Below are 12234 nucleotides of genomic sequence, written 5' to 3' on the forward strand. Positions count from 1 at the left end.
GTAAGTCGCCTTCACTCTTGAAAACTCTGTTCTAGATTAGATTTCCCAAATTCTTCTGGAACAAATCTAAAACAAAGGTTACAAATTCCAATCTGAGTCTCCCCTGCTTCAGTTCTTTGCTTCACTAGCTCCAACTGTTGCTCTGTAGCTTCTTGATGTGATTTTAAATCTTTTTATTGAACTTTAACAGCGTCAATTTCTTGTAGGTTATGTTGAACTTTCTTCTATATCTCAGATAGGCTGGCTGTAAACTCTTGTTGAAGAACTGATATGCCTTTCTAAAAATTCTGTCACATATAGAGTCTCTAGCAAGTGTGATTTGTTGTTGTATTCTTTGTTCAGATTCCTTGACCTGTGCTGTGATAGTTTGCAACTATAACTGCAACATCTCTTGAATTTTTTCCATAAAATCTGAATTTGGTTCTTCTTCCAATTGGTCTGTTGTTGTTTTTCTTGTCCTTTAGTCTGTTTGACATTCTGTGTCATCTGTTTGGTATAAATTCCTCATGTATCAATTATACAGCCTATACTTTCTAGTCAGAGTATATTAATATCATTTCCAATCAGTCAGCACAGCATACCACAGTAAATTCCAATACTTTTAAAAATATTCTAAAAATATGAATAGTATTTAGTAATAATAATAATTGAGGGCTTTTAAAAATTGTTTGTGTGCCCTTTAGGGAGGAAGAAATGATAATGATAAAAGAAGGATGAGAAATAGCAGTAAATTTAGATATTGGAACTAAACAAAGGAGCTAAATATGTAAGCTTTAAAAGGGAGAGAATATATTAATGTTAGTTCGGTTAATATAATTAATATCTCAAACTTTAAATACTTTAAATATTGTTAGCAAGATTTTAAAGCTTTTCAAGCAGTCCTTGGAACAAAGAGATGAATACAAAAAATTTTTAAAAGAGGAAACTTATCACATCACATCACGCTCAAGGGTGGGTTTTATAAATGTTCTGATTCAGCAATTCCGTACTTAGACAGTATCAAAACTTGTGGTTTATAAGTGTTAATTCCAGTTCTTAAGAAGCCAAAATGGTGATATCACGATGACATAGTTTCTATATACCAAAGTTTACGTTTCTAAGAGTTTACAAGCTTCTCTGATCTTCTCCGCTCTCTGCCCTCCCTCTGATTTGGAAATTAATTATAATTGATGTCCTGTTATGCCATTAAATGTGACTGACTGACTGATATACTGTTTAAAAATAGTTTTCCAGCTAGCCGGGGGGTAGCTTATCTTTCCCAATTATTATTAAGGATTTGTGACATCCTTATAATGAGAAGGAAACAAATGAGTAAATAAAGAGGCTTGTCACTCCAAAGACCAATCAAAAATTAAGGCCTACATTGCTTACAAGACAGCCTACCTGGAGCTTACTACATCCAAAAAGAAAGCTTTCTTTCAGAATAAATGGGACCAACTTTACCACTCGATAAAATCTAACGATAATAAGGCCTTCTGGAGAATCATTTCAGGTAATCTAAAAAACAATTCTGTTACTGACCCAAATATCTCTGAGCAAACATGGGTTGATTACTTCTCTAACATTTTTGCTGCCCCATGTGTATCCCCTCCTATCTTAGCAAACCCCTCAGTTACTGATATGCCAGTCTGGCCTCCAGTAACTCTAGAGGAAATCAGTGAGTTATTGAAGGATTTAAAAGCGGGTAAAGCACCTGGCCCTGATGGCCTTCCCGCTGAGGTATTCACAAAGCTTGCCGATTGGTGGCTCTTGCCCCTTGCAAAATTGTTCTCTTTTATCGATCTGCATGGCTCCATCCCTGACTCTTGGCTTGACTCTATAATTATCCCAATATACAAAAAGGGGGGGTTGGAGTTACCAGAAAACTTCCGCCCCATTAGTTTATTATCTATAGTGGGCAAATTGTATGCAAAACATTTAGAACTCCGATTAACTGACTGGATGCGCCTAGGCAACATCATAGGTCCTGAACAGATTGGCTTCTCCAAAGGCAAATCTGCTATGGATCACTGCTGCACTCTGGCCTTCCTTGCTGAAAAATATATGCATACCGGGTCAAAAAAATTATATGCTGCCTTCATCGATTTGAAGGGTGCTTTTGATTCAATAGATAGAGCCCAACTATGGATCAAGCTAGGTTACCTGGGAATGGACCCTCGTTTGCTGTTTCTCTTGAGGAAACTTCATTCTAATACCTTTTGCCAAGTGAAATTTTCTTCTAGCGGTGACTTGACTAGTAAAATCCCAGTGTTAAAGGGGGTAAAACAAGGTTGTGTGCTGGCCCCACATCTTTTTAATTTATTTTTAACTGACCTGGCACAATTTTTGACCCCTATCAATGGTCATCCGCCTAAACTTGCAGGCCGAGCGGTCCCCTTATTACTTTATGCCGATGACACTACCATCCTCTCTTGTACAAGAGTGGGCCTGCAAAGGTATTTGAACGCCTTTTATGACTACTGTAATTGTAATTCACTTACTATCAATTATACCAAATCTAAAGTAGTTGTCTTTTCAAATTGCTGGGGCCCACAGAGATGGTTTATTGGCAATTCAACAATCGAGCAAACAAAAATTTTTAAATACTTGGGGATCACTTTTAACCACAAGTTAAGCTGGGTTTCACATCGTAACAACACCATCAACTTGGCTAAGTGTTCAGCTGCTCAAATTAAACAGTTTTTCTTTGCAAGGGGCAACCAATTAGTTCCAGCAGCTATTAAAGTATTCAAAGCCAAAACGCTTGCCCAAATCCTCTATGGTATCCCTATATGGATCTCAGCTTTTACCAGGAAAGTGGAGGGCATTCAAGCCTCATTCTTTAGACAAATTCTTGGTTTGCCAAAATGTGTGTCCTACTTTGCTCTCTGCTCTGAAGTGGGTCAGTCTTTGGTGGAGACAAAAGCCTGGACTGCAGTGTTTAAATTCTGGCTCAAAATTCATTTTAGAACAGATCCCAACAGCCTTCTTGATTGTATGAAAAGAGACCCATATATTTCGTCCTGGACAGCAGTGCTTCTGTCTAAACTCAATCAATTGGGGTTAGAGGTAGATGATTTTTCTACCTCTGAAGAGTCATATATCTTCAGATGTATTAAACTGAGACTGTGGGAATTGGAGGAAACGAAATTACGGCCAACTCTCCCTTATACTTGCTCTCCAGCTTCCTTAGGTCTTTATGCTTTTTGTGGCAAAATGCCCAATTATCTATCAGACCTAACCACTCCAAGTCATCGCAGGGCATTTATGTTGGCCAGACTAAACGCGTTTCCCTCCAAAGTTTTACAAGGGAGATATCAGCGAGTCCCTTTAGCCGACAGACTTTGCTCCTGTGGAGCGAATACCCCTGACTCAATCCAGCATATATTGCTTGATTGTTCTTTTTACCATAACCTCCGTAAAGATTTATTTGGCAAGCTTTCTTTTTCTCCAGATTTGTCTATTCTGCCACCCTGTTATTATTTATTGAGTGATACTGAGGGGGTGGTTAGTGAGGCTGTGGCAAAATTTCTGGCTGACATCCTTAAATTTAATTCTGACCATGTTTGAATGTATCTGTAAGCTCGGTTTTATTTTGATTTTATCTCCAATGTTTAAATTTTTATATTCTGTGTATTTTTATCTGAATCTATTATGCCATTAAAGGTTTGGTATGGTATGAGTAAATAAAGACTGATAATAGTTACTTGAAAAGGCAGGGAGAGGATATATTAAGAAGAAAAAGATGGAAGACAGTTCTTATTTGGCTCTGGGCCAGTCTTTAACTCACACATCTTGAGTGGAATCTAGCAATTCACAGGCTGATAAGCACAATGGAGTTGCAATTTGTCAAAGAACCTCCTTCTTCGGAGGGGTGAGAGAGAGATTTATCACCCCTATCTCTTCTTAGCCAAAAGCAAAGTATCTCCTTCAGCACCCCATGGATTCAAGAATCACAGGAGCTATATATCAAGTGCCTGTTCAGAACTCCACACAGGAAGCCAAATTCACTCTCTCCACTTCTTTTCATTCTTATAATGGAAAGTTTTGCGTCAAAGACAGGATTCCAAAAGACAAGTCTTAAAGTAGAAGGAGAGGAGTTTAAACTAAAGAGTTATGCTTCAGTTTACAATTTTAAACTCCCAACTATCTCTACAACATGTAATGGAGCAAACTGACTAGTTTGGACTCTTTTCAGGTTATAAAATCAATAGGAAGAAAACTAAGATTATTTTAAAACTTTCAAGAAATCGAAGATGAGCAAAAGATTAAGAAAATTTCAGAATGGGATATAACAAACAATCCAGTCAAATAATTAAGAATATATCTCAGGGAACACAATGATACATTATTTAAAGACAATTACAAGACAACCTGGTCCAAAATGCAAAAATTTTTAAAAGATGGTTCAGACTGCAACTGTCCTGGCTAGGAAGGATTTATGCTATAAAAATGAATGCATTACCAAAATCAAACTTTTTGTTACAGATTATTCACATTTCAATTTCTGAAAAGACTTTGAGCGGCAAAAACAAATAAATAGGTTTGCATGGAAGTGCAAGAAACCAAGAATAAGAATTAAAGTACTGTAAGATGAGGGGGGGAAAAAACTATATTATCAAGCTGCTGGGCAAGTTGGATACTGGAAAGGATCAGAAATCCTAATAAAAGACTGATAAAAATCAGAAACCTCAAATCTTGGTTTAAAACAATTTATTATAATGTAATATATTATAATAGCACATTATCATTTGTTGTTAAAAGTTAATACACGTACATTACATTTTCTCCACCCCTCCCCCCTTTTGGTGACCCCGGGCAGTGCCAACCCCTTTAGAAAACCATTCCCTATTACTATTTTATTTAATTTGTTAAAAGGTAATAAGCTCTATCTATTAAAGAATCTTTCTTCATAATAAAAAACTTCAAAAAGAAAAAAAAAACATAGGTTATAATTGTAATCCATCTTCATAGTAGTCCTTTTTAGTCATTCACAAAGAAACAAAAAAGATATAATCCAATAATCTTATTTTTTTACTGTAATTCATATAAAGTTTCTTTGTCCATTCTTGTACCTTGGTTTTTCACCTTTTCCTCCACCTCTTGAACTTTCTGTAACGCTGCTTGAGTATCTTTTCTGAGATCTTCAATGTCTTTTAATTTCTTCTGTGTTGGACTCAATATCTTTTTTTAAGTTCTTTTTTATTTCTCTAATTTATCTTTGCCAATCTTGCTTCCATTGCATCTTGCCATTTAGCCATTTTTTCTTCTTCAAGTGACCCAGCCCTCGTTGGGATCTGCTTTGCTGCTAGTCTTTGCTCTGACATCACTGTTTGCTTATTGCTTAAATAGGCTCAAAAGTTGAACTTTCAGATTCAAATTTCAAGTACACAGTCCTATAGATTAGACCATGCCCTTTTATATAAGCCCCAAATCGCTGTTCTCTGATGCTCCTAGGTCCAGATATTAATTTTAAAAAAAATTCTTCAAAATGGCTGCCGTGGTTTTTCTCTCTTTTTAAAAAGTTTTTTCCTTTTTTCTCCAAAATTGTACCAAAATTAATTCTAAGCATATAATCCAATAGATTTTACCTTTAAATGACAATATCTGCCGGCTCCACTATTTTTCAATGTCCTGTTTTCTTTTAATTAGTTTTTAAAATTTTGACCTTCTTATAATGGCCGCTGATACTTCTCTATGATTTTAGGTCCTAGAGAGGGCTGGGAGGCTTGTTATTTTTCCCTTCTCCTAATGGCTCTTTCCTTTACCTTCCTTGACATGAAGTCTCATTTTCAGTGATTAAAAGGTCTCGCATTATTTCAATGACGACATTTCCTGTGTTGTGTTCACCAAGTCAGCAGTTCTTCTCGGAGGGGGTTGTCTGTTCCCGACCACAGGTATTCCAAACAATATTTGTTTTTCCTCTTTTAATCTTATTTCTTCAATATCACCAGTCCCAATTTTAACCCCTCCTTTATCTTCCTTAATTTAAGATGGTATATCTGGATCCAGACCTTTGTTTTTATTTTAATTTAGTCTTATATTAGTCCCGGAGTGATAGATATAGATCTTTTACCTTCAATTCCAATATCCTTCTATGCACTGCTCTTTTAGATATTAGATGTTAATCAGTCCCAAAAAAGCTTTGTATCTTGGTGGACTGAAGCCAACTTAATGACCTCAGAGATCCTCTGTAGACGATTGAATGCAGTCCTTCTCGGGAAACTCTTCAAAGCCAAAAAGGAACCCCACTGGAGTCCCTCGTCAGCCAAAGTAAATCCCCTCAGAACTTAATATGCATATCTTGGCCTTCTCCCTTCCTGGAAGAAGTAGGCAACAGGTGTTGCAATCACCTTCTCTGCCCAGAACAGAGATTCTGATCTGCTCATCGACTGAAGAGCAGCTCAATCCGCCATGATCAAAACCCGGAAGCTTAGAAACCTCAAATCTTGATGATGGATTACATAACTATTTGTGGATCAATAAATCTCTATCAAAAACATAACCCAAGCCAAAAGACATATAATTACAGATAACACTTAAAATCTGGGAAATGTTACAAAAGAGAATCAGCCCTACAATTCCACCAGTAATGTCACCAATAAATGCTTATTATGGCAATCCTGTAAGAAGAAACAATGATTTTATAACCTATGGTTATATGGTAAAATTGTCAAGGTGTAATTAAGACATGGCAAGATATCAAAGAAGAAAGAAATACAATGGTGGATACATTTTCAAATTGCTTCCAGACTAAAAAATGATATCTGTACCAAGAGAGCTGTTATTAAAGAACTGATTGATTTTGAAAAGATTATTTCACAATTTAAAGACCATCTATTAAGACAAATTTACAAGCTACTGCTTCAATATGACTTTGAAGAAGAAGAGGTGAAACCCTGCATGGTTAAATGGATGCAAAATTTCTGTAAGGAAATAAGTTTCAGTGCTGGGGAAACCTATGGACTGAGTATATTAGATTCACTGCTAGACAAGCCGGAAGAGAAAACTGGTATGAGACTCCAGTACATCACTCCAAAAGATATTAAAAAGATGAACAAGAATTACAAAGGATCATGCTGGAAATGCAAAGAAGTAAAAGGCACTTTTCATCATATGTGGTGGACCTGTATCAAAACAAAAAGATACATACATGAAGAAGTTTGTGATGAACAGTAGCAATATGCATGCCAAAGACCATTGAGTGACAGCTGACAGAGCTTACTTTCATTGGTGGACTGCTTCGAACTGTCAAAAGAGAGTGGCAGTTAGGCAGTTGAAAAAGTCAATTAGGGAGCTGAAGGGAGACTAGAGAAGAGAGCAAAGGTCTTTTGGAGATGCTCTCGAGAGTGTGACAAGTCACAAGGCAGAGTCTAATGCAGAGACTATGAAGTGGGGTTTTAAATCTTAGAGATTCTGGTGAAAGACTGCTCTCAGAAGTGAAGAACAGTCTCTGTATTTGTCAGAGACCTTGGTCTTTTACCCACTGGGACAAAGCATAGGCATTCAAGTTTGTGTGAAACTGTGAAGTGGAAACGTTAACTAAAAATAACATCAGTCATCAAACCAGAAAAATATTTGAAACCTTTAGGGAAAGTGAAGCAACTTTCAGGGAAACATTGTAGTGTGTGTGTAACCAGTCACATCAGAAATGTTGTGTGTGCAGTTTGAAATGTTTGTTTACATCTGCTAAAGCCGAAACACCTATGTACATATTAATCCCCTTCCCTGCCAGTTTGTTTTAATAAACCGACTTTTGTTTAATCCTTCCCTTTGCCTACTGTGCCATTTTATGCAGTGTAAATTTTTAAAACAGAAATAGCAACAACCTGATTTTAATGGAGTGCTAGTTAAATCAGTCACACCTGTCTCATAATTGGCGAAAGTGGTTGGGATTCAAAATCCCCCCTTGTCATAAGGTCCAAAGTATTTTAAAAACCAAATTCCCAATGAAACCAGAGACTATGTTACAGGGAAACCTGCCAGACAACACAAAAAGAACTTCACAAGACCTACTTAGATATATGTTCACAGCTGCCAGAGTAACATTCGCAATGAAATGGAAGACAGAAGGATGTCCTACAACAGATACAGAAAGAAAAACTAGCTGAATATACAGCAATGGCAGAACTAACTATACAAATAGAAGACCACTGAAAGAATTTACCATTCAAATTATGGGAATAGTGAAATTTCTTGATCCTGAAAATTCTTGAAATTATCTGAATATTATATTAAAGGTGATGAAGGTATTGATCATAGTTCTAATTTTTATTAAGTATTCCACTACCATTTAAATGTATAGTAAGAATAAAATCCAGAAGTTGATGAATGATTAATACCCAAGTTCTAAGGGATGGTTTAAATTTAGCGCAGAAATTTGTTAAAAATGTAACGTTTTTATTGTTAAAAGATAATGATAATAATAATAATAATTTTTAATTTATATCCCACCCTCCCCGCCGAAGCAGGAAATTTTTAATCTATTTTTTTGAGAACCCATTCCTAAACACTGTAATAATGTTTTATTATCTGCTTTTATATTTGAAACATGTATTTTTACTAATAAGTTGATTTTATTTTTTGTATATACTTATTCATAATATTTGATAATTATTCATTCATATTTTCTGCTGCCTCCTTTCCCTTCTGTAGCCCACTTTTTTTTTGAGAAAATAAAAAACATCACAGTAAATGATGTTGAATTCGACCAGAAGCCAGATTCTTGCCATTTGAACAAAAGCATGCAAATTGCACAAAACTTCTATAACTGACAGGAGAAGTGTGAACAGAGGGCTGAGCCTTGCTGTTCATTTGCACTGGCAACTCCGAGAATGCATGCTAGATATTTTCAAACTGCCGTTTCTGGAAAGGAAGTGGGTACTCTACCTCTTTGCTCCAGTCACCCTACTTTAATTCTTGTTGCTGAGATGCACTATACTTGAGGAGTACAGTTCTCACCTGATAATAGTCTAGCTCAGCGGTGTCAAACTAATTTGTTAATGAGGCCCGGATCTGACACAAATGAGACCTTGTCGGGCTGGGCTGCGCAGTGTTGGACCAGGCCATGTGTGTACCTATTTAAGCTTTGGTAACGGAGATATAAACTTTTTAAAGAACACAGACAAACACAACTAAAGGGTTTAAAAAAAAAAAACCTTTAAAATAAAACATGCTTGAAACATTAGTACTTGTTGATCTTAAAGGTGCTTTGTAGCAGGAATTCCTTTGCATATTGAACATGAACATATGAAGCTGCCTTCTACTGAATCAGACCCTGGGTCCATCAAAGTCAGTAATGTCTTCTCAGACTGGCAGTGGCTCTCCAGGGTCTCCAGCTGAGGTTTTTCACACCTATTTACCTGGACCCTTTTTTGGAGATGCCAGGGATTGAACCTGGGACCTTCTGCTTCCCAAGCAGATGCTCTACCACTGATCCACCGTCCCTCCCCACTGCTTTCTTTGTATTTCTCCCATGGAATCCAGGGAACTCGGCAACGGAAGTTCTGGCTCTTTCCCCCCTCTCCCCAGAGGACCAGGGGGAGGAGCCTCAGCCAATGGAGAAAATTGAGGTTTTGCTTTGTAGCTCCTGTGCAATTGAGCAAGCCTTGTAAAGCAGACAAAAGCCAGTTGTTCAGGGGCCTGATAGGAGCCCTCTGAGGGTCTAATTCATTCCCCCAGCCACATGTTTGACACCCCTGTACTAACTTGATTTTAGTCCTGTAGCAGTTTAGGAGACCAGCAAGACTTTTTGAGGAGATTGTATTTATACCCCACTCTTCACTCAGACTCTCATAGCAGCTTACAATTTCCTTTCCCTTCCTCTTCTCACAAAAGACACCCTGTGAGGTAGGTGGGGCTGAGAGAACGCCTCTGCTGACAACTTGTGACTCACCAAAGGCCACATCAGCTGCTGCATGTGAAGGAGTGGGGAATCAAATGCAGTTCTCCCAGGTTAGAGTCCACATGCTTAACCACAACAGCCAACTGGCTTGAGAGTCAAAGCTCCTTCATCAGGATGGAGCTACTTCAAAATACAAGAGAAGATGAGCAGAGATGTCATCAGTTCCTTTCAGTTGGAATTCACTCTCTGAAAAACAGTGTTTCACTTGTTCCCACAGTATTTGGTCAGGACTAGCTGTGATCCAAACCAAGGTCCACATGAATCATAGCTGAGCTCTAAGAAGCTGAGAAGCAGCAGGATGGAGAGCGGGAGGGGTGTTTTTCCTTTGCCTTTCCCTAGCTGCTGGGGAATTTAGCTGAGGTTGCTGAGTCAGGGAGGACAGTGTTTGAGGGTGTGTGGGCATGGGAGAGCAGTGCCTGTTTGAGAGAGTGTAGTTTGTTTGCCTCTGTTGCCTGAGTATAATTTGATTTTGATTGCCTGGGTGCAACTTGATTTCTGGCACTGCCCTCTGCTGGGTGAGGCTTATTATTGAAAGCACAATCACAGGCAATTCCTATGAGAAAAAAGAAATGGCAGAAGCTTAAAAAAGCCAAGGTACCTCTATAAAAGCTCTCTAAAGACTAAATAAAAAAGACTCATTTAGGAAATGGAAGGAGAGCCTTACAGCCAAGGATGCTTTTAGAGAAAGAGTTGAAAAAGCTAAAACGCAGTATAAGCTTGGGCTAGCCAAAAATGCTAAAAACAACAAAAGGGTTCTTTTGTTATGTTTAAAGTAAGAAAAAGAGTAAGGATATGGTAGATCCATTGCAAGGACAGGAAAGTGAAATTTTAACAGGTGATGAAGAGGGAAGAACTGCTCAATTTCTACTTTTCCTCAGTCTTCTCTTCTGCGGGAAACAGTGCCCAACATGGGAAAAACACAACATATGAGGGTAGGGAGTTGCGACCCAGGATTAGCGTGGGGTAGTACATAAACACATAGTTTCTTTAAATGAAATGAAGTCCTCAGGGCCAGATGAACTGCATCCAAGGGTACAAAAAGAACTTGCAGATGTTATTTCTGAGCCTCTGGCTGTTATTTTTGAAAATTCTTGGAGAACAGGTGAGGTGCTGGAAGATCAGAGGCAGGTAAATGTCCCCATCTTCAAGAAGGGGAAAAGGTGGCTCTGCGCAACTACCAACCCGTCAGCTTGACGTCTATACCTGGAACAAATCATCAAATAGTCAGTCCTGGAACATTTAGAAAAGATGGCTGTAATTACTAAGAGCCAGCATGGGTTTCTCAAGAACAAGCCGTCAGACTAACCTCTCTCTTTTTTTTTTTGGAGGAAGTTACTATATCTTCCTGGATTGGGAATACTGTAGACATAGTTTATCTTGATTGCAGTAAGGCTTTTGATAAGGTTCCACATACTATCCTTGTTGATAAGTTGGTAAAATGTGGTTTGGATCCTGTTACCATTAGGTGGATCTCTAACTGGTTGACAGCTCGCACACAAAGAGTGCTTGTGAATGGTTCCCCTTCCTATTGGAGAGGAGTGACAAGTGGAGTGGTTCAAGGATTTGTCCTGAGACCTGTTTTGTTCAACATCTTTATAAATGATTTGGATGAAGGAATAGAGCGAATGATTATTAAATTTGCTGGTGATACTAAATTGGGAGGGGACGCAACTACAGTAGGAGACAGAAACAGGTTGCAGGACGATCTTGGAAAACTGGGCTAAAACAAAATGATTTGTAACTAGTATAAATGTGAAATTCTGCATTTAGGTAGATAAAACCAAATGCATAATTATAGGGCGGGGGAGACTTGGCAGTAGTATGTGTGAAAACAATCTAGGGGTCTTAGTGGACTATATACTGAACATGAGTCAGCATTGTGATGTAGTAGCTAAATAGGTAAATACAATTTTGGGCTGTATAAACAGAAGTATAGTGTCCAGATCATGCAAAGTGATAGTATTGCTTTACTCTGTTCTGGTTAGACTTCACCTAGAGTACTTGTTCGATTTTGGGCACCACAATTTAAGAAGGATATGGAGAAGCTGGAATGTGTCCAGAAGAGAGCAATGAAGATCATATCGGGACATAGGTGTGCATGCCCGGCCAGGGGATCCCAGTGCTCCTGGGGAGGGGAAGGTATGACGGTGGGAATAGACAGAAGTACAAGGGAAGGAGGCCGAGACAAAACAGTGCTCGGTCCCCTTCCAGTCTACTTCCCATCCCAACGGTGACAGGTAGTGGGACCAAGAGGAATTGCCCGCGTTCGTCATTGGTGTTATGCAACGCCAGGTCTGTAAATAATAAGACCAAGACCCTTAGGGAATTCCTGCTCTGGCAGGATGTAGACC

Source organism: Heteronotia binoei, chromosome 21 (genome assembly GCF_032191835.1).
Source record: "Heteronotia binoei isolate CCM8104 ecotype False Entrance Well chromosome 21, APGP_CSIRO_Hbin_v1, whole genome shotgun sequence".
Classification (NCBI taxonomy): domain Eukaryota; kingdom Metazoa; phylum Chordata; class Lepidosauria; order Squamata; family Gekkonidae; genus Heteronotia; species Heteronotia binoei.